Source organism: Falco punctatus (assembly GCF_963210335.1).
Source record: "Falco punctatus genome assembly, chromosome: 5".
NCBI classification, from domain to species: domain Eukaryota; kingdom Metazoa; phylum Chordata; class Aves; order Falconiformes; family Falconidae; genus Falco; species Falco punctatus.
The window spans coordinates 18,058,920-18,080,023 of record NC_137584.1 but is presented as its reverse complement, the minus strand read 5'-3'; the positions used below and the strand labels follow the sequence as shown (position 1 = coordinate 18,080,023).

The following is a 21,104-nucleotide window of genomic DNA, read 5'->3' as shown; positions in this document are numbered from 1 at the left end:
GTAACAGTACTGTGACATTTACCAACGTCTGCAAGTGCTGACTGAATTTAAATACCTCATTACAGCAGTGTTCAGCTCCCCCCTCCCTGCTGTGTGGGAGGGTGCCTACACCACCTGATGCCTGTGTACTGGTAAGAGCATCTTTCACACCTCCTGCTGAAGCCAAGTATCAGTAAGCAGAAAAGTACAGGACAAAACCTGTTTAAAAAAAAAAACTTCCTCCTGAAAGCAGGCTCTCATCTGATCACATAAGGAAAGATATTCAGATTAGCTTGACTAGATCCTTGTCCCAGCTTCTAAAATGTACTTTGTGCAATCATTCCTTTAAAGTTTCTAAAACCTTTTGATTTGAGAAATTACTGTGGTCTTTTTCACAGCTTTATTTCTCACGTGCAGTTTTCTATATTGCGTAGTTATTTAGTTACACTGTAAAAAAATACCTAGATGAATAAAAAGAATTATGGCCAACTGATTTTCCCATTTTTTCCTACAAACTTCTATTAACTCTATGCAGTGACCATGCCATAAGGAGTTTTCAATTATGCAATGTAACTGTAACTCCTACATGGTAGGAGAGTTACTACAGTTTTCTCCTTTCCACTAAGGACGTCAGCTCTTCTAGAATCATGCAATCAACACTGGGTTGCATGAGGTCTTTGTCTTTCTAGTGCTCCTGCTCAGTGCTCACACAAACTTACATGCTTTATTCTACTTTAGGAAGAGATTTAATTGATCAATGAACACATCCCTCATACTTCAAAAGAGTAACCTAACCCACACAATACAGTGGAGGTCTAAAAGAAACAATTGTGACTTTTGTAAAGTAAACATTGCCTTTGATCTTATCTGGTACAAATTCGGTTACCCCACATCGCTTCTGGAGAGTCTGTTTTGTGCTGCTGGGAACAGAGGAACAAGGAATCTGTGTGATCTCAGCATAAGTAGGAGGTGATCTCTGCAATTTGGCTCCTACAAGCATTTGGTGCTATTTCAGAGTACAGAAAACTACCGAGCAAAAAAATGTCAACGCTGGTTAAAAAATAAAACAAGAAATTATGTCCAAACTTAGGATGCACATTACTTAATAATAAGGTTACTCTTCCTAGTCTGCCGTATTTCCAGTACAGTTTAAAATGGTCCTATTATTTTACTGCTCCTGCTACATACAGCTCTGTAAGCAGAACAAGTACTCCACAGTAAATATTAAGCCTTTCAGCACAGCACGATATTCTGAGCTGAAATCTATGTATTCATTAGAGCTTTCAGATCTTTTTCTGCTCTTTTGGTCTTTTAAATGCATTCCATTTTGCTGGAAAAGTAGTACTTTCTCTTTACTGTTTAATTTCATTTTCTGCTGATATTGCTACACTTTACATTACTCAAACAGTGATGGCAATTCCGTCTAATCATGGGGTTATGTTGTCTTGAAGACAACAAGTATAAAAATTTTCCCAAAGTCAGTAAATCAACCAGCAGCATCTAGAGCTGGAAAATCAGATGATTCTGCGTATGTTCTGAATTTGAATTCTTCAGCCTAAAACCTGGGGACCATTATATTATGCATTTTTTGCGTACTGATACACAATATGCTCTTTGGTCATCTTCCTTTCTTTCCCCCTTGCCTCTACGACAGAGATAACCAAAGCTGAAATCAGTGTTAACTCTAATTGACATCCTGTACATTAAAATCCTTTCTTCTAGGGGGCTGATGCTTACTATTCAACTTGTCTAATCTGTCAGAGGGTAAAATGCAAACCAGTGCAGCTCATCAGCTGCTAACTCATCATCTTTGTATCACAGTGAAAACAATCACTGAGCAGTAATCCAATTTCATTCTGCATCTCATATATTATGATTTACAGTGGCTGTCCTCCCTTGAGCTAGGCTAACTTGTTAAAGGTAATGTGAGCAATTTAAGTTTTCAGAAAAGATGTAACAGGGACCTATATATAACCTGACCTAAGACAAATTAGATGTAACCAAATGTCTGGGTCAAAACCTAACATCCAGAGCAAAGTTAAAGAAATTCTGTATATCCTACAGCTGAATTAGACAAATATGTCAAAGTACTATACCATACACCAGTTGCACAGCAATGGCACCAGAAAAATAAAATCAATAACTCAAAAACATGCAAAAAATACAATTACGAACATTTAAAATAAGAAAAAGAAATGTCAGCAATCAGGCCAAACATACACGCCTCACAAATCAAGCTGCACTAAGCACATGCAAAACCAACCACCATGGCATAGGGTGCAAGCTCTTGTATTAAGATATAAGCAGTATTAAAATAAATAAATAAACAAATCCATCCAACCATGAGAAAATCCCTTCTAGATCCTTTTCCAGCAACGCCTAGTGACCACACATTTGTAACATACACGCTCTTCTTGAGACCTTTCTGTAAGAGTGGGTCAGGCGTAAAACAGAGCATTTATCCATCCCACTGTGTTATTTCATCAAGTAGAAAGAAACACGAGCGTGACATTTGTTCAGTTGTCCTCATCGGTGGTCCTGATGCACTGTACATGCACAGTGAGACTGCACACTGATTCCCCATAGATACCAACCATTGAAGATGGACCACAAAGCACTGACTCACACCATTTCTGCAGTTTAATACATCTATTCCAGACCTCACTAAAAATAAACCTATCCAAAAATCTCAGCACACACTCCTCTCCATACAGCTGAAAACCATTTGTGTGTCATTCAGCCACCTCCTAAAACCACATCAAAAGTTGGAGCATCCCACCAGGAGAGTGTGAGGTGGTGATCACAGCCCTGCAGAGAGCAAGAGTAGCTGCATTTCAGGGGTGCCCACGCTCCCTAGCTTTCACTGGAATCTGAGGCACATTCTCACATCACCTTTGGAAAGCTCACAGTTCCTCAGGCTTGGTGGCTGAACACATTTACGGGCTACCACAGGATTTCCAACAGGCTGTCAAAACTTTGTTGATGATGGAAACTCATTTTCATGTCTCATCCTGTGTCTCTGCACAACAAAGACTGACTAGCAATTCCTGAGTACTAGTGATGGGCTGGTTGATTTCTTTTTTCTTCAGTTTCCAAATATTATTAGTCTTTTTTTTTTTTTTTTTCAACCTACAAATGCCATTTCAACATTTTTTAAAAGTTTTTTGCTCTGAAGAAAGAGAAAAATCATTTTTCCATAAACTTATCAATTAAATATTTGGAATATATATGGTCATTCCATTTTTTACAAAAATCACAATTTAATGCTGTGCATCCACAGGATACGTATGTACACAAGCTTGACAAGTAAGTGCTCTCTGAAGGACTTCTGAAGAAGCCTTAAATCACAGTTATTCTGCCTTAAAGAGATAAGCTATTTTTAGGGGGGGGGAAAATCCATTTTCCTCAATTTTGAGAAAACAAAATTAATTTCTTCCACATGAAAAAGGCTTGAAAAATCTTCTTCCATACAAATCATTTATGGTTTTAGAAGTAATAATCCTTGCCTAAGGGAACTATATTTTTCACATTTCACAAACTCCTATTTGGAACAAACAAATGAAGAATACAACACTCCAACACAATCAAGCAAAATCACTTGGGAATTTTTCATAGTCCACTCTGCCAAAGGCTACAGGACAGACCACAGCAGCATACAACTGGTTACCATTTCAGATTCTCCTAAATTTTTACTGCACTACAATTCTGCAAATAATGATCATACATTATGTATTGTTTCAACTTTTAACTCCATTGCAGATTGTTATTTATTCCCTTTTCTCCTCTAAATGAGTAGGCATGCTTCCATTGCATCTAAGCTTATTCCAGTGTGGACTTGGAATATTTCAACATTCAAGCAGTTTTTCTATTACTAAAAATATCAAAATGTTATTAAAGTATATATAAGTATTAGCGTGTACTCCTTGTCCACCAAACCTAAGAAGAAAGTCAGCACCTTTGTTTGGTGTAATCTACACTTTGTGATCTCATGCTAGTTTCTCAGCCAAGTACTCAACTTCTTCAATGCTCGGATATGAACTTTCTTGACCATTTAAGTATTGCTTGGAACATGTAATAATAGCATCAAACATTATATTTGCGCCACTTTTTGTGTCAACCCTTCCTGAAATGTCATTGCTCTAAGTCTGCTTATATGCACTGGTATACTCCCTTATAAAACACCCATTTAAAACACAAAATGAATTCTTAATTGCAAAACAACAACTTACAAAGAGGTCAGGAAAAGCATCGGATGCTTGTTATTCACGCAGATGGCATACTTTATCAAACAAAAATCATAGCAAATTAAATAAAATTTTGATTGACATATACTTTTTCACCATAGCTTAGTATTCAGAACAAAGATTTTTTGCTCTAAATCTGCATATACAATTTTTCCAATCTTACCAAATTCTCCTACAAGTAGGACATCAGAATGTAGACCGCTTGATTAATGTGAGTACAAACCAACTATTATTAAAGCCTAGTAATTCTAAAAACCTAAAACTTGTAAAAATCTTTCCAGGACAGTTTTCAGACTACATCTATCCTAGCAAATTAAAGACCAGCCTGGTGTTCTTGGGCACTGGAATTAAATCCCTCGATTCTAGCAAGTTTTTCACAGAGCCATCCCTAGCTTGCTTTCAGCCTGTGGCAGCTGTCAAGTCTCCCAAACTATTCTCAGGCAGAGTTGAGGGTGAGCATGGGTCATGCACCACATCCAACAGAGCTTGCCTGCAGCCCAGTCTGAAGAAAAACAGAGCTCTCGGAGTACAGATGCAGGTTCTTCCATGACAGTGGGCATCGGTAGCACTGGATGGTCCTGATCACGTTAATTTACTAGCATTAATGTAACCGCAAAACAAGCAGCTTTTGCCTCTACTTTTTAATCCGGGTTTCAAAGTACCACAATGACTGCCCTGAACTCCTTACCTCTTATCCTTGCAAACATCAATCACTGTCTGCTGCATTCTGGAAAAGGAAATGCCTTCCCAAGACAAGTCGGGTGCTGTGAGGCCAGGCAATGAAGGGACACAGAGCATATCAGATATATCACGGTTACTCTGAGGCAAATGTCAGATGTGCCTAGAAGCACAGTGCTTGTTGAAGGAAGAGTTAGTTACATCCTGTTTCATCACAAAGCATGAGCAGACACACAAGGCAGCTAATACGGATCAGCCCATGCACTGTAACCTCTCATTTTATCTTAGTCTAGAGCAGCTCATCCATTTTGCAACACCACACAGCAATTACAGTTCTTTCAGACATAGCCAGGAGGCACATAAACCTGTGGTGCTTGTGAGGCTGGGTATTTCTGAGCAGCAGAAATGATCACATGCCCTGTGCCTCACTGGATTATGACCAGCTTTGCACACCATCCTCTATTTTCAAGTGAATCAGTATGACTCCCACTGCACATGACTGGCCAACACCATCCTCTCCAAGACAGGCACGGAAGAGCCATTTCAGCTGCCTTGGTCAAGGAACTGAAACACTGCTCTTCTGAACTGAACATGTTATTCAGCAGTTAAGTCCAAAGCCTGCTGCTTGTATTGCTTGGTTGTTCACAGTTTACACTACATTGCTGCTGCTGCACTGACTCCAGTTCTCACCTATCCCTGAAGTGAGTGGGAGAATGAAGCAACTGGTCTCCAGGAAGGAGCCCTGATGTTCAGCTGAAGGAAAAGGTTACCAGCTGTCGCTGGTATCTTGGCAAGGTTAACTAGGTTATGCACTTTAGTATCATCTGTGAAGACACAACTGTGCCTTCTTAACTTCCCCATACCACAACAAACAGAAGAGTCAACAGTCAGTAAAAGAAACCAAAATCTTTGGAACATTAAACCTGTTTCTATTTCTTCTACATTAAATGTGGTTCTAAAAAGAAGGGAAGTTTTAGACGAAAATCCATCATTCAGAAATTAACCACAGAGGAACTTCACAGTCCTGGTAGAACGAACACTGTTGCTTGGAGATTCAGGTAGAAATTCATTGCTGAAGTAACAGCTACCAAAAATAGCTCAAGTGATACTTGACTTGGCATAAAGTTACGAAGGCAACACTCAGAGACATGTGAGGGAGATTCATAAATTTCAAATTCACTGGATCCCAAGCTGACCTCACAGCAACAGACATTTTGACAGTTAAGAGAAGCTCTAGTATCATCAGACAAGGACAAGATGCAGAAAATCTGCACCACTAGATGGCAAGCTGAAATGTAATTAAAAAAAAAAAGCACCCAAACCACACCACACACCACAAACCCAAGCTGCTTTAAACACAACAAATAGTCCAGGACTGTCAGTAATAAAGTCTACATGAGACTGTGTAACACCTTAGAAATCTCTTCTGTATTTCAACCGTACATCTCCAGTATGCTACAAAGAATCTCATCTACAGCAAACAATCCCCTCCTCTAAACTAAACCCCCCTAATCCTACAAGCAGTAGCTCCTATCTGGAGCAGTTAACTAGCCAACAACCACATCAACTGTTGCAGCAATTGCTGCAGGTACTCCGGGTCTGGTTGCAGTACCTCCCATGTCACAGTGGGACATGAAACCATGACAGGCAAGAAAGCACATCAGTAGCCACAGAGACAGAGAACAAATGTGTTTTCTATCCACCTGAACAACTCGAATAACCGTAAACTTTTCCCTCCTGAGCAACCGGACGCTGCAAAGCAGTCTGTCCCGTCATCTGTGGAACAATATTGGAAATAACCACTCTATGGAGATAAAAACCCCAGACATCGTATAGGGCAGGGAGGGAATGAGCGATTTAGTGTGCACAACTAGATTCAGCAGCAAGGTGTTTACAGCCCATGCTGAAGGGAAGCCAGTGAGGGCACTACTGGAGACTGGTCAGCCTGGACAGCTCTCTTCAGGCCCCACCCCAAACCAGCTGGGGGATCTGAATTGCCAATGGAATCTGGCTACTGCCCCCAGGCCTGCCCTGCTCAGAGGCTGTGGGGCTGGGTGCCATGGGCAGGGTCTCTGCTAGCCTGCTTATCACACCAGGCTCTCAGGCCCTGGGAAGGCAGCCAGCCTTCACCGCTCCCCGAGGTCCTCAGAGTTTCCATCCTCTTACCCAGATGACATACTAGAAGGTATTACGAAGAAGGGAAAACAGGGGTATTTTCCAAATCCTCACTGTTGTTTTCATGAAAACTGCTCCAGCTGCCTGATTCTGCTGGAATTTTTATAGAGTTGCCTATCACAGACAGCTGTGCCGACCCCCTGTTCCCAATGGAGGACATTTATCAGTGTTTTCAATGAAGACACCTACATCCCCAAACGGCAGTGTCATAACCTATCTTGGTATTCTTGATGTTGACAGCTCTACATTTTATATGGGTTGTCAATGTTGAATTTGTTCGTGGAATTTCTTTGGATCTGGTTCTTTGTGGAAGTGTGACCATACAGCAGAGTTCAGCTCAGTGTTTCATCCTATTGTTTGAATTTTGCTTTTTGTTCACTGATGTTTACATTCATACAACTACAGCCCTAGAGGCAAAGACCAGAACTTACTTTCCTCTCCTGCACACCAACCTACAACTTGCTTTCCTTTCAGCCTTCTTATTCCTACATGTTTGCACAGTAAGTCAGTCAGTTTTTAAAAAAAAACCCAAACTTATATTCCTACCCAAACATCCAAAAACTTGTGGCATTCAGGGTGGCAGATAATCAAAACTCTTCAAGCTCAAAGAGGCCTAAAATTACATCTAATTCTCAGGCAAATACTCAAATCACCGCTATTCTTATGCAAATTCACACAGAAGCAGCATTCAGTTTTGGATTAGGTTTCCCTGGTTAGCAAACCAAAGAAAACATCCAGGCAGTTTGCTATCTGACCCTTGGCATACAGCAAACCCTAGACAGAAGATGAGAGCATAGTCCCTGAGAATGTAGTATTTCTGAGAAGACACAGATACCCAAGGGCCTTTTAAGCCAAACACTGATACTCCTCATAAATTCAGATGCCTGAAGAAGTTGGCAGTGGTGGAAAGCAGCTAACCTGGACTGCTGTACAGAACATCCCAATTTAGGCAGGATTTTGGACTGGATTTTGCCCTCTGTCTTCTATAGGGTCTTGTTACATACGCCCTTACTGCTAAACATCACTAAGTTTGCATTAAGTCTTTAGTACCCCCCAGCCTCCATTTCTTGGTTGCACCGGACAAAAGTTTTCTGTACACTGGGTGGTCTGAGGGGTGGGTATCAACTCAGTATAACAACACAGTGCAGAGCATTTCTTGCAAGGATCATAGTATTTTCCAATCATTAATTATTTTTCCAATCAGTGATACATATGCATGAAGCATGAGGCTCTCACTAGTTCCCACCACAGCTCTCTCCCCAGCTCCTTAGCATCTTGTTAAAGTTACTTCTCAGCACCTTTTAAGTTGTGCAACGTACTTGTTCCACAGCTCTTCCTTCTCCATCACTGGGTTGTTAGGCTGAAGTAATTAAGCCCTGCTAATAATAATAAAAGCCACTATCTTCAAACACACATGATCTTCCTATCAAGTCCCCACATAAAGGCAGTGCCTTTATCTGAATTCTTCACCTTCTCTCTAAGACTTTAGACATTCCATATTCTCTAAACATTTGTCTGAGACCTACACCTCCCTAACAAAATATTTTACTGGGTTACATTTTACACATTTTAGTCTGCTCAGAACTGGCGGTGGGGGCAAACAAAAGAAAAACTTTAAAACTCAACCCTGGTAAGTATTTAGTCCATCACATTTTAAGACTAATTCAAGAGTTCTTCAGGCATTTCAATACCATTCCTACAGCAAAGAGCAACAAGAGCTACCTTTTGCAGCTATGCTCCCCCGAGCAGACATGACAACAGCTGATTACTACACCATCTGTACTGAAATCACTAATCAGCCCTAAAACTGAATTTCCCCATATGCCTTTCTGATTAAAAGCTCAAAAGCGTTTAGAGAAGGGAGATGCCTATTTTTCTCCCCTCAACTACACAGACTTCCATAACTGAGAACATGCAATGCAGATACCTGTCGAACTTTCAAGCTTTGCCAAAGGTGTATGAACAAATTAATTATATGTTCACAGAAGCTGTATCAATAACACTGTCTTAACACATCATTAAAACGCATTATTTTCACAGAGCAGTTTTTCAGCTACACAATAATTTCTAGAACGGCTGACACCAAATAGGCTGTGATATAACACAACCAGCCAGGCAGGTGCAGAAAGCCAAGCAGGTGTGAAACACTCTTAATATGAAAAGTTGCCTCACGAGGCCAGAAGAGAAGACAAAATGACAAAGAAAGAAATTAATCAGTAGTGAAAAGGCAACTTAAAGAAGAGAAATTATGTGAAGCAAAAGATGGGCCTGCACAGAACTGTCATGGTGCAGCAGAGGCCAGTGGTCCCTGGGGCCCAGGGCCTGGGGCAGTGACAGCTCCCCAAGGCAGGGCGGCAGGGCAGGGCCTGCTGATAGGGCCTGTCCCACCGGCACCAGGGCAGCTCCAGCCCCAGGTATCGGGCCACCTCCCTGGGGAAGGGGACAGGCTGAGGCCAGGCTGGGACATGGGCTTCTGTGTGGGCCCGTGGCAGGGCAGGGCCGTGGGGAGCTGGAGAGCGGCCCTGCGGCGGTGCCACGGGGGCCGGGGCTGCCATGGGGCCTGGGCCCTGGGCAGGGGGAGCCCCGGGGGGCAGCAGGGCCAGTCGGGCCCATTACCGCCGTCAGGGCCCAGACTAAAACTATGCTAACAACAACTGTGATACCAATTAAAATATAAAAATAGCTTTACCCTGATGTCAAAAGTGAAAATGACCCAACGGGTGAGATAAAAAGCTCCCCGTGCAGATAAAATGTTGTCACACTAAAAATACCAGCAGCAACTGACACACAAAAATCCCTGTTTACAAACTCCGCAGCATGAAGCAGTTAGATCACGAAGGACACCACTCCTCATAAAACAGCCAACAATATCCACCAGGCAGTGCTCAGCTTGGGGAAGACAGAGCAGGAGAACAGGAACAGAAAATAAGTATATGTAGTTACCAAGGGTAATAATATAAACGCCATTAGCACCTTGCAAATAAATATATATATATATATAGCTAATTTGAAAAGATTAAATCTTGATTTCTTCATTCAGTCTTTAATTGCCTCAAGACATAATTTAACAGACACTTACCTGCATGGTTACAGAACGTACTGTCAGTATTTTGGATAAGGCTGGGCACCACTTGTTTTTAGCAAAGAGGAAGGCATTCCTGATGTCATCTTGTTCAAGCATCAGAAAAGTTTCAGAAGAGCAATATAAGGCCACCAAAAAGCTGAAAACCTTATTGCAGCTAAGATTTCAAGTGTCAAAAGTGATGCCGGATTTCAAAAATGCAAATAGTAGTATCTTTAAATTACTTACATTAAAAATAGCCAACACATCATTATAAAACAGAGCAAAGCATAACAGGTAAGTCACATAGAAGCAGGAGAAACTAAAACTCAAGGAATATTACTCAAATATCTTAACAGGAGAAAACAAAAGAACATTAGGTAGTAAGGTAAATTTTGCTTTGCAAATGAACATTATGGATGTAATTTACTCCAGTACCAGCAGGCTATTAATCTAAATGCCCAACGACAACAGATACACATCACTTACAAAGTAAACGGATAAATGCCAGATATGTTTCCTTAGCAAGATAGAAACCCTACCCAAGCAATGGTTAAAAAATTAGGATAACAAACAGAACAGGATGCATAGTACCTATTAAAAAGAAAAGAGAGTTTTGTTACAAATCAGGCAATAATGGACATGCTTATGTACGATCAGAATCAGGGAGGCAGTGACACTTAGGTAAGCCACTGCAATGGCTAAGTAGCTGAATGAACTCTACCAAGCTAAGTCCTAGTCTTTAAGACAACAATGTGTTGTTCCTTTCCCCACAGCCTCCTTTAAACAAAAATTGCCATGTTCCATCACATGACAGAGTCTCAAACAAGAAATGATGCAGCCACACAGGAAACCTAAACACATCACATACAAGCAGGTTACAGAGCCAACTACCATCACCTTACTACAAATTCAGAAAGAACTTGAGGTATCTGAGAAAAAAAGCTGCTTGCAGAAATTTACACTAAAATACATCACTATTCTCCAGATTATATGCAAGAACTAAATGAAGCAGCTTGAGAAATTACTCATGTAGCTCTGATTATACTTCCTCTGGGAGTCACTGGAAAGCACAAATTAAAACAGAAAAAAAGCGTCCTAAAATACTGGGAAAGATACTGAGAATATAATGCCAAATTCTCATCATTTTGATAAACCAAATTCCTCCATCGCTGTTTGCATTTCTCTGAGTTAAAAACAGAGAAGGTAGGTATGTATGTATGCATGTAAATAAACAGAGGGGAAACTGATTTATATTTCAAAAAGCTGACTAGAAACAACTAGGATATAGCGTGTAATCCTTTTGTAACCTGAAAAATTACTTACAGAGTAAGTCTTGAATTTTGGCTGCCTTACAGTGTGAGAAGAATGGTGTGGTCTTCCAGAAATCATCAATGCGTTCTGCATTTGTTAAAGATTCGGAGAAGGCAGTAAACAAGAAAATAGGATCTTTTCTGATGATACAAATGTTTTCAGATTGGGAGAACTGCAAAGTTTTAAAAAACTCCAAAACTAACCTACTGAAACTGGAAAGATTATTAGACAATGACAGGATATGAAATCTAATTTAAACAAAAAGTAAAAAAGTGTTGGCAATGAAAACCAGTAGCTAAGCATCTCTGAACTACCAACACCATCAGTGGAAAACTGCTTGCTATCTGCCCAATGATCAGTAAGTCTATACTTTGTATTCTAGAAGTATCTAGAATAAATTAAAAAAAAAAAAAAAAAATCAAAGGGAATCTTAAATACCTATCAAAGACATAAAACAGTAATGCAACAAAGGTACTACATACGATCACACTGTCTCATCTCCTAAAGTACATCAGTAGTAGGAGCACTGACATGCATGTACAGTCATAAAATACTTTAGTAGTATGGCTAGGAGGGAGCTCAGAAGCATAAAGAGATTGTAGAAGCTGAGAGTTTTAATCATGAAATACAGAACTACAAGCATTTTACCCAAGATACAAAAATAAAAAAATCAAAAAAAAAAAATTAGAAGACAAAAAAATGTTAATTAGACTCCCTTTCACTTATTTACTAGACTGACAAAATCCATTACCTCACATCCAATCCAAGCCATTTGTCAACACTAACTGCTAGTCATTGAGATAAATACTGCAATGGCCTGTTTATTTACTCAGAAGGAAAAAAAACCCCAAACAAATTAACTTAAAGTTATTTATTAGCTGAGTCATCACGCCAATACATGGAAAATAAATCTTGGGGGTTTAAAATCCAGTTAAGATATAGAATTTATAATCCATATTCAAATTACATATAATTTATATTCAAATCTATAGGTTAGAGTTGCATAATTAATCAGCTTTGGGGATAATTAGCTTGCATAATTAATTACACAGCAGGGAGAGAGTGTTTGCTTTCATTGGCAGCATGAGGTCCAAGCACCAAACCAGACTGACTCTTCTCAGCCCGAACAGCAATGCTCACACCCCCAGGTACAAGTCAGAGTACTGAAACCAAGAGCAAAAGAAATACAATCCTTTCAAAAGGAGTGACCATGTTGGTGTCTGTCCCCTGGGTCTTCTCTCTCAGCACTTTCACTGAGAGGGATTAAACTCTACGCTTGAAACACTCTCACAGTAGGACACCAGCACTCAGTACATGACGTGAGACTCAAGTCCCAGTTGGGCTTTAAGCTGATTCTAAGAACTCTAGCTCACAGCAGGAGTCGGCAGCACACAACCTGAAAAATCTCATGCCACACACATACATTTTTTACATTTATTATGGTAAGGAAAAGCACAAAGATTTCTCTACAGCTTCAACTACAGTTCAAGAAGTGAAACGTCTGCTGCTTTCTAGGACTCAAGCCAGTGCTCTACCCCAGTGGCAGGCAGGAGGAGACTGGAATCGAGGTCTCCTCTTTTTCCACCACAAGTGAGAAGGGAGGAAGAAGCATGACCCACTCCTCTGCAGAGTTGGTAGAGGGGGTGTGCACGTGTGCCCCACAAGAAGCCGCTCAAAGCAACCTGGTCTTCTGCCTGCACTTTGTAAGTGCAGGCAGCACAAGGAATCTAACCTACAGCTAAAATTCAACTTTAAAATGATGCAGGAAGGAAGGGAAACCAAGGGCTGAGTAACTGGAGTCATGCTAGATCTTTCAGATGCTAGGAACAAAGTATCTTTTTTTTTAAAAAAAAAAAAAAAGAAAAAAAAAGCTTCCCCCTCAACTTGAGGTATTTATTACTAGGAAAACCCAGGACAGCACACACCCTTCAATGAAGAGGTATGCCCTGAAGAAGGCAAATGACAGAAGACCTGAGGTGGGTGGACTCAAAGAGTATTGGTTGGAGAAACAGGGGAAAAATCCACCATTCAGCACAAACTGTATAAAGATCCATCAACATTGTAGTCGTACATCTAAATCTCCAACAGACCGCACACAGCATTGGTCACTGAGGTAGCTACAAAAATCTAGGCACCACGAGAAAACAAAATGTACCATTTAAGTGGAAATATATAATGCTTATATTAATTGATTTGATTTCATTTAATACAACTTGCAACAGCGACAAGCAGAAGATTAAAATTTGGGTTGATATTCTCAGAGGCAGGCTAGATCTGTCCTTACAAGGAGTGTATGGACTTTACTAACAAGGCCTCAATTTTAAAATATTGAAACATGACAATGCAAAAGTATCCTGTTGAGCATGGTAAAATTATAAAGTAATTTCATCAAGGGACCTAATCAACCTTGGCTTTCTTCCTGTAGCTCATCTGCATCTGTTCCTCTATCCTTTAAAGAGACACTGAGCCAAATGCTGCTTTAACTCTAGTGTAAACTGGATGCCAACAAAAATTATCTGCAAAGAAGAAAAACAAAAACCTACCTAAACCCACAACATTTCTCAGCAACAAAGAAGCTAGGAGTCATAAAGCCTGAGAAAAATGTTTGCTTCACAATACACAGTAAATTTCAGTATGTTTGAAATATACGTCCTTTTAAAATCTGAAATTAACCTTCTGTCTAAAAATTATGACTGTTCCTCCAGAGAAGATTTTGTATTTAAAAACCAAGTTTAAAATGCAGAACTAAGCCGTAATACATGGTATTACAATCTGGTTTCCAGCAGCAGGTTATGATCTGAACAACATATAGTCACGGGGAGAGAATTTCCAAGGCACAAATAGCAGTGAAGCATCTAATTTCTACTAAAAGTCAGTGGGGCTAACAATCACATTGCTATGTGTGCTTTTGAAAATATCCTGCTCTGAAACCAGAACTATCTTAGCAACAATACCTTATTCCCAGAAGTTATGTACGGCTGCACAGCAGTGGCTTCTCTAGACAAATGCTCGAGTTATTTCCTAATTTCTAGGACGTGATGTAAACCCTTTATCTCTAAATTAAAAATTTATCTCAAGGCAAAGTAAATTAAAACATTAAATATTTATAAACGTCAATAGCTAAGTTCCTGACTCCTACCAAAATTAACAGAAGTTTTGTTTTAATAAAAACCACAGCAGCACAAGTGCCATTCCGTTCTCTCTAAAAAGCTCTTTTGCTAGAACTGCTCAGGATGCTTTATTATTATTGTTATTAATGAAAAATATCTGTCCAAATGACCGCAGGCATTTTCTAATGCTGCTTCTACCCTGCCGAAGAGACCTTGTCACATGAGGAACACCCAGACCATAACCTGATCAGGCAGAACAAAAGCCTGCAAGCAGGGTGACAGGATACCCATTTCAGCAAAAGACACTTGGGGACTTCTCTGTTCACTTCTTGTCTGCAAACTGCCTGAAACATGCCTCTGACAGATGTGCAGAGAGTCAGACTTTTACCCATTTTGTGAACTGAAACACATACACATCTCTCTAATCCCGGTATAGAAGAGCTCTACTAATTTTAGATCCAAGTGGTGCAAAGTGTCATAGCTGTCAGATAGCTGGATACCTGAATCTCAGGCGAAACTAAATTAGTTTTCCGGCACAATTAGGGTATGAAACCCACTTAATTGCTGATCTGTATTTATATGCATTGCAGAACACATTATTAAATCCTGTAATTTCACATATTAGCTATGAAACTGAACAATGAAAACACATTTAAAAGCAAACCAAGTTCAGAAGGGCCATGTGGCTATAATCAAGAGCAGATTTTGGCCTATGCTACTGAAAAGCCCATCAGAGGCCTAATCCTCCTTGCCTTACAGAAATAGTCACACTAATTGTGTAATTACAATGTGCAGAATTTAACCCTCAATATAGTTGCCTAGAATCTTTGCTCTTTCACAGATTTGTAGCTATTGTCAATTTGTTTAAAATGTACAAAATCCAAAGTTGACAGGTAACACTCGACAACAAAAGAACGCATTCAGCAGGTATAATAAAATTAAATCCAGAAACACACTGATTTGCTTTTAATGCAGCTAAGGCCAAACTGGAATACCTTACAGGATCACTGATTTCAGCAGGAGTATGTCTAATTAAAGGCTGAGCTATCACTTGGGCCCCCAATCTTGGGAAGAGGCTTGGGTGGGTAGGTTTCTGAAGCCAGTGTATTCTCACAAAAGCACCAGAGTCCGCCTACACAGATCAACTTGTAAGATCTGGCTATTAACATGCCCTTCAGGATCTGACCCACAGACTGAAGTGTCTTTGTAAGCATTGTTTCACCTGTTTGAAAGCTGCGTTGACTGGAAGCATTCAATACATGAATATTTTCACCCACCACAGAAAATCAAGGCTTTGTTAAATTAAATGGCTTTAATGATGTTTTACAGGAAACATTTCAGGCATGCAGCAATAAGCTGCATTCATATTTGACATTTACAAAACTTTATTCTTTTAAGCTTGAACTTATAAACTACTTGCACTTAACTTAAAGCATGTGAATAAGCCCATTTTTATTTTTCAGAGCACTTCATTCCAAGTACATGTTGAAGTTCTAGCAAAATGGTGGAATAAATTCTTCAAATCAAGCATGTTTTAAACAGCGCAGAGGGAAAAAAGAACACATAATCTGGTTTTTGAGGGAAATATCACCAGGATTAGAAAACTAGAGCACAGCAAACAATTAGAAACACCTCAACCAAAACCATAAACTGAGCCAAAACAAACCTTTTAACACAATGATGACCGAAGTTCATTTTTCTCTACCCACCCCACATTTTGCCACCTCCTGATTTTGGCCGTAAAAAAGGAATTATGGAATATTCCTGTAAACTCTATTTAAAAGATGTTGCTGGCTCAATGGGAACTGGGAAGTACCAGAAAAGCAATGAAACAGACCTTTGATTTCTGCCCCAATTCACATACCAAAGATGTCTGAATTGATGGCCAAATTCTGTCCGCCTCAGTCATCTGAACAGGTATCTCTTAAAGCCATGGAGATGCAACCACAGTGCGTGTATACCCTCAAACTCAGGTTCAGAAACTGCTGCCCAAATCTTGAGGCCTTTACACAGACAAAACCTTGCTGAACCAGCTAACATTCAGATTCTCATTAATTTTATTCCAATGAAATTAAGACCTCTTCAACTTTACTCAAGTGAAGTGCTCACACAAGTCAAATCAGCAAGATCTGGTTTATATTTAGGATGAAATGCACTCAAAAAAAAAAAAAAATCCCATCTCCAAGCAATACAAAAGTGAGAACTTTCTGCTTAAAGGAGGAGGAATGTTGAAACAGTAAAACTGCAGGTTTTCCATTTTTACATGGCAAAAGGAGTCCATTAATTTTGTCGGACTTCACACAATGGAAACGCCATTATGTTTCCATCCCTAATTGAAGGCACTTTCTGTTGGCTAAAATCCTTCATTCCCAAGAGGCTAACCTGCTGCAAGAAATGTGCTAAGAACAGTGGAAATAACAGTGCTGTCATGCTGGAGACTTGCACGGTGGCAAAGAAAGGATTAGGTGACGTGCAGCTGGATAATCCACGTACACCCTCCACTAGTCAGCAAAAAAACCTGTCTCATTTGAACAAAAACATGATCAATTCCAAGGCTAAATACTACCAGCACCTGAAAAGAAGCAGAAGAAAACCCTCCATGGCAGGAATTCCTTAAACACCCTGCAAAACTAACACCTATATGCCACAACTTTTTGTTATGCCAAAAGAGAAGGAAAATAAGTTAAAAGCATCTAATCATTTACTGACTCAAGGATTTCTTTCCAAGTCCAAAATCGGAAGCCCTGAAGAAGGAAATCTGATTAGTCCACAGCCAACAGCCCAGAAGAGCAAGACTTCTGCAGCCTCTGATTTCAGGCCCCACAAATTCAGAGCAAAAAATAAGGAAATTCACAGATTCAAGAACCAGGAGCATCTACCACAGCCCCTCCTGCCTTTGCTCTATGAAGCCATCTCTGAAAAAGAATATCCCTGGACTAAATCTGATACCAGACACATTTAGGAGTCTCCAAACTCCTAAATAGCAGCAGCAGCTTTGTTTTCAGGTACAAAAACCTTTCTGAGCAAACAGTCCCTTCCTGAAGTCTGCTCAACAAAGCTGAATGACAGAAATCTATTTTTTTTCAATATTTTTTCCAAAAAACTTACCCAATCAATATCAGACCAGCTTTACTTGACGCTACCCTCAATCAATCATTGGAACAAATTGTAGTACCTCTGAACCCTATACAGGCAACAAAATACATCTTTGTTCTCAGAATACAGAAACAGAACTGTTTGCTGTGCTTCAGCTGAACATGTAGTATTACAGATCTTTTTAAAGTAAGAGAGAAATGCCAGCAGTGAAACAAAGTATAGTTAAGTTTAAACAACCCGACCTGAATTTTGCTATCCCCATTCCCAGACTTGCCCCTTCTTCCTACAGAGGCAGAGGCTATGCAGCAAGCTCAGTGGATCCTAAGGAAGCAGTTATCAGGCATCCAACCCAAAGAGAACATTTATGTGGTATCTTTCCTATCACTAACAACAATTTAGTCAAGCCCCTGAACCGTAAAGGCTATAGCTTTTTCTGCGCAGTCACATCAAGCTGAAATTTCTAATAGATCTATTTCCTATAGAGCCAAAATCTACAGCATTAAAAGGTCTGCATGGGCCAGATACCCTACGTATTTTAAACTTTTGTAGCTTACATGACTAAGAACATTCTTGAGTAACTGTGACTTATTCAATACTTAACTCTAAGAATTAGCTCTTTTTCAGAGACAGCAATCATGCAGTCATTCACAGATGTGTCCATTTCAATAATGATGTCAAAGGGAGGCAACTTTATTACCTAACTGTTCGAAATCCTGCAAGAAAAGACAATTGATATTTAAATAAATGTTTACTACCTGAACTGAAAAATATAAAAAAGTTTTACCTGGAATGAACTATAAAATTTCAGAGGGATCACATATATAAGTCTTGATTCTTGGTCTGTTCTTTGGATTTATACCGGAGTAAATCTAATGAATGCACTGCAGTTAAAGCTTAAAATAGTGATCTTCAAATATTTAACACTCAAATAATGTCAGTATGGAACAATGTGTACCCACGTCATCTGACAGAGATGGCATTTAATATTTTAAAAGTTAAACATGTATGAAATACTATTGGGCATTTTCTTATTTATCAAGAAGGCTGCAGCTAACAATAATTTTGTTGATTTTTGTTCCCAGGCAATGGTGAGATACCTTAAAAAAGGAGTCTTGCCACTTTGCAAGTTCTTTACAATCTCCCAGAGAACTCAAGTATATTTTCTGAGATAAAGTTGAACTGTTACATTAGTAAATATTTGTACGATTTCTCATCTTCCTATTCAGTCACAAGCAAGATGTGAAATATGTCAAACGTTTCAGATAAATATACTAGACATTTTATTGCCACTATCACAATAATGGCTTTGCCTTTGAATTCTTAGAGGTGCTACTAACAAAGAAGCTTTTTTTTTCCCCTCCCCTGAATAAGTAGCTTGATTCAACATGATTTCGAAATAATCTGAGATAACATGACTTTTTTCTCCTCCATCAAAATGCTTTAGAAATACTGCCAATAAATCGGTATATGAATCAAGGGAAAGAAAAGAAAATGACAGCCAGCAACTGAGCTGACAAGGAATCAGAAAACAAGAGTCTCTTCTCCCACAGCAAACAGCTCTTCTGTGCTATCTCAGATTTAGCAAACAGTTGCCTAATTATTTACTGTCACAGCCAGAGACATGGTCAGCAGACAGAATTTGGAGACATACAAATATCCCAGTTTCAGCTGTTACAGCAACAAGGTACTTGGTATTGCATGGTCTTCAAGATCCACAGCCTACTTTGCCTGTGGAAACAGACGAAAAGTAAAATTTCACTTTTCTACATTTAAAAAGGACTGCTTTTCTCTTCGTAAATCAAACTGACTGAACGTCTTAACGATGTGGCATCATATGATCCCAAGCCTTCCAAGACAGGCAATGAATTTTGTACAGCTGACTCTGCTAGTTACAGTACTCAACAGCTGGGGCATAGTTAATTTGGCACCCTGATAATGCCCTAGATGAATACGAAGAGCACTCTGCCGACTATAAAAAACAAGAAGAAAAAAAGAACTATTAGCATTAAAATTACGGATTAAAAATATGAAGTTAGCACAGTTTGCATCTGATTAAAAAAATTGCTAAAGGCAGTGTTTACAAAACTGAAAAATTCAGAGAAATGGCACTCCCTCTTCAAAGCCTATATTGTAGCAATTCTTTTCTGATTAGATCAGCTCCCATAGCAAGTCATCAGAACAACAATTGCTGTAGTGAAGTCATACAACTGGGACTCGGATGGGAAATCATGACCGGCTTGCAAACACATTTTAAAAAATAATGTGTTTTCCAGGTTTCCAACATGCCTTAATTAAAACAAGTCCAAATCTTTACCTTTGCTCCCAATAGCCGAATAAAGTATGCCTCGAGTAGCAAAACACAGCATACCAATATATTGAATATGACACTAAAAACTAAGACAACAGAAACTGGATCCTTCTGAATAATTTCAGGATTTGGCTGTCACTGAAAATAGCATGTGAATGGACCTGATGTTACCCTAGCAATACAATATACTCAAATATCTCCAGAATGTGCTTTTTTTCTAAGAGAGATGTGAAATAGTTTTAGGTATTTATTTTAATTAAAACCTCTTTGTCCCCCAACACTTAAGAAAACAATCTTTCAGTCCTTTTCCTGCTAAATCTCTCACTTAAATAGGGGGAAATTAGGTCTAACATCCTTCCCAGGTTTTTAAGCATGTAGAGAAACGGGTATGGGAACGAACCTTATTAAACCTGACTCTAGCTGCAAATCAAAGGTAATCTAAAACAGAACAAGAGTGCTTTGGATTAGACCCAGAACAGAAAAACAAGTTTTCTCAGTGTTTTCTTTATTTACTAAGGAAACGGTCTACTTGCTTTATAATTTTGCAAAAATCACTTCAGCTACATATATAAAGAAATTGATGACTTAAAAAGCGAGAATGGAATAAAGATGTGCTGCTGAAGATTGTCTATGACAAACTGTAATTATTTCTCAACTAAAATGCACTAATGCATTTCAGTACAGAAATAGAGCACATGCTCCATAGCTGCAGTGACACAATGGACAACAGACACAAAGGAGTCATTAGTCAATACTGCTAATGACACATGAAACCGCAAGTGACACAGGTATAAAGTAGATCAGACCTGTCAAGTTTTCACGTCTCAATAACCATCTGTGGAGGATTTATTTTTCAAAATATTACCACTAACAACCCGGATTAAACAAAATCACCTATCAGCATCTTCAAATCAAGCTGTCTTAAACTGTGCCACTCCCATTCCCGTCAGGGGAAACCATCTAACCAAAAGCTTTAGAACCAACTGGAAACGTACAGCTGAAAAATGACAGATATGAAATCTAACCTCCCCCCCCCCCACATTACAAAGGGAATCGGCACTGCCAATGTCAGCATACGCTGTGACACACGGTGAAAACTATTTTTGGGATGAAGATTCAACCTGAACAGTTAACTCCAT

The 21,104-nt window shown here is 39.4% G+C and overlaps 1 protein-coding gene across 16 annotated transcripts in view; it reads right to left on the bottom strand.

The window, feature by feature from the left end:
• Nucleotides 1-21,104, bottom strand: part of DST (dystonin) — a gene marked incomplete at its 5' end in the record, with an annotated part of 302,226 nt that overhangs the window by 245,158 nt on the left and 35,964 nt on the right. The gene's annotated exons all lie outside the window — the stretch shown is intronic.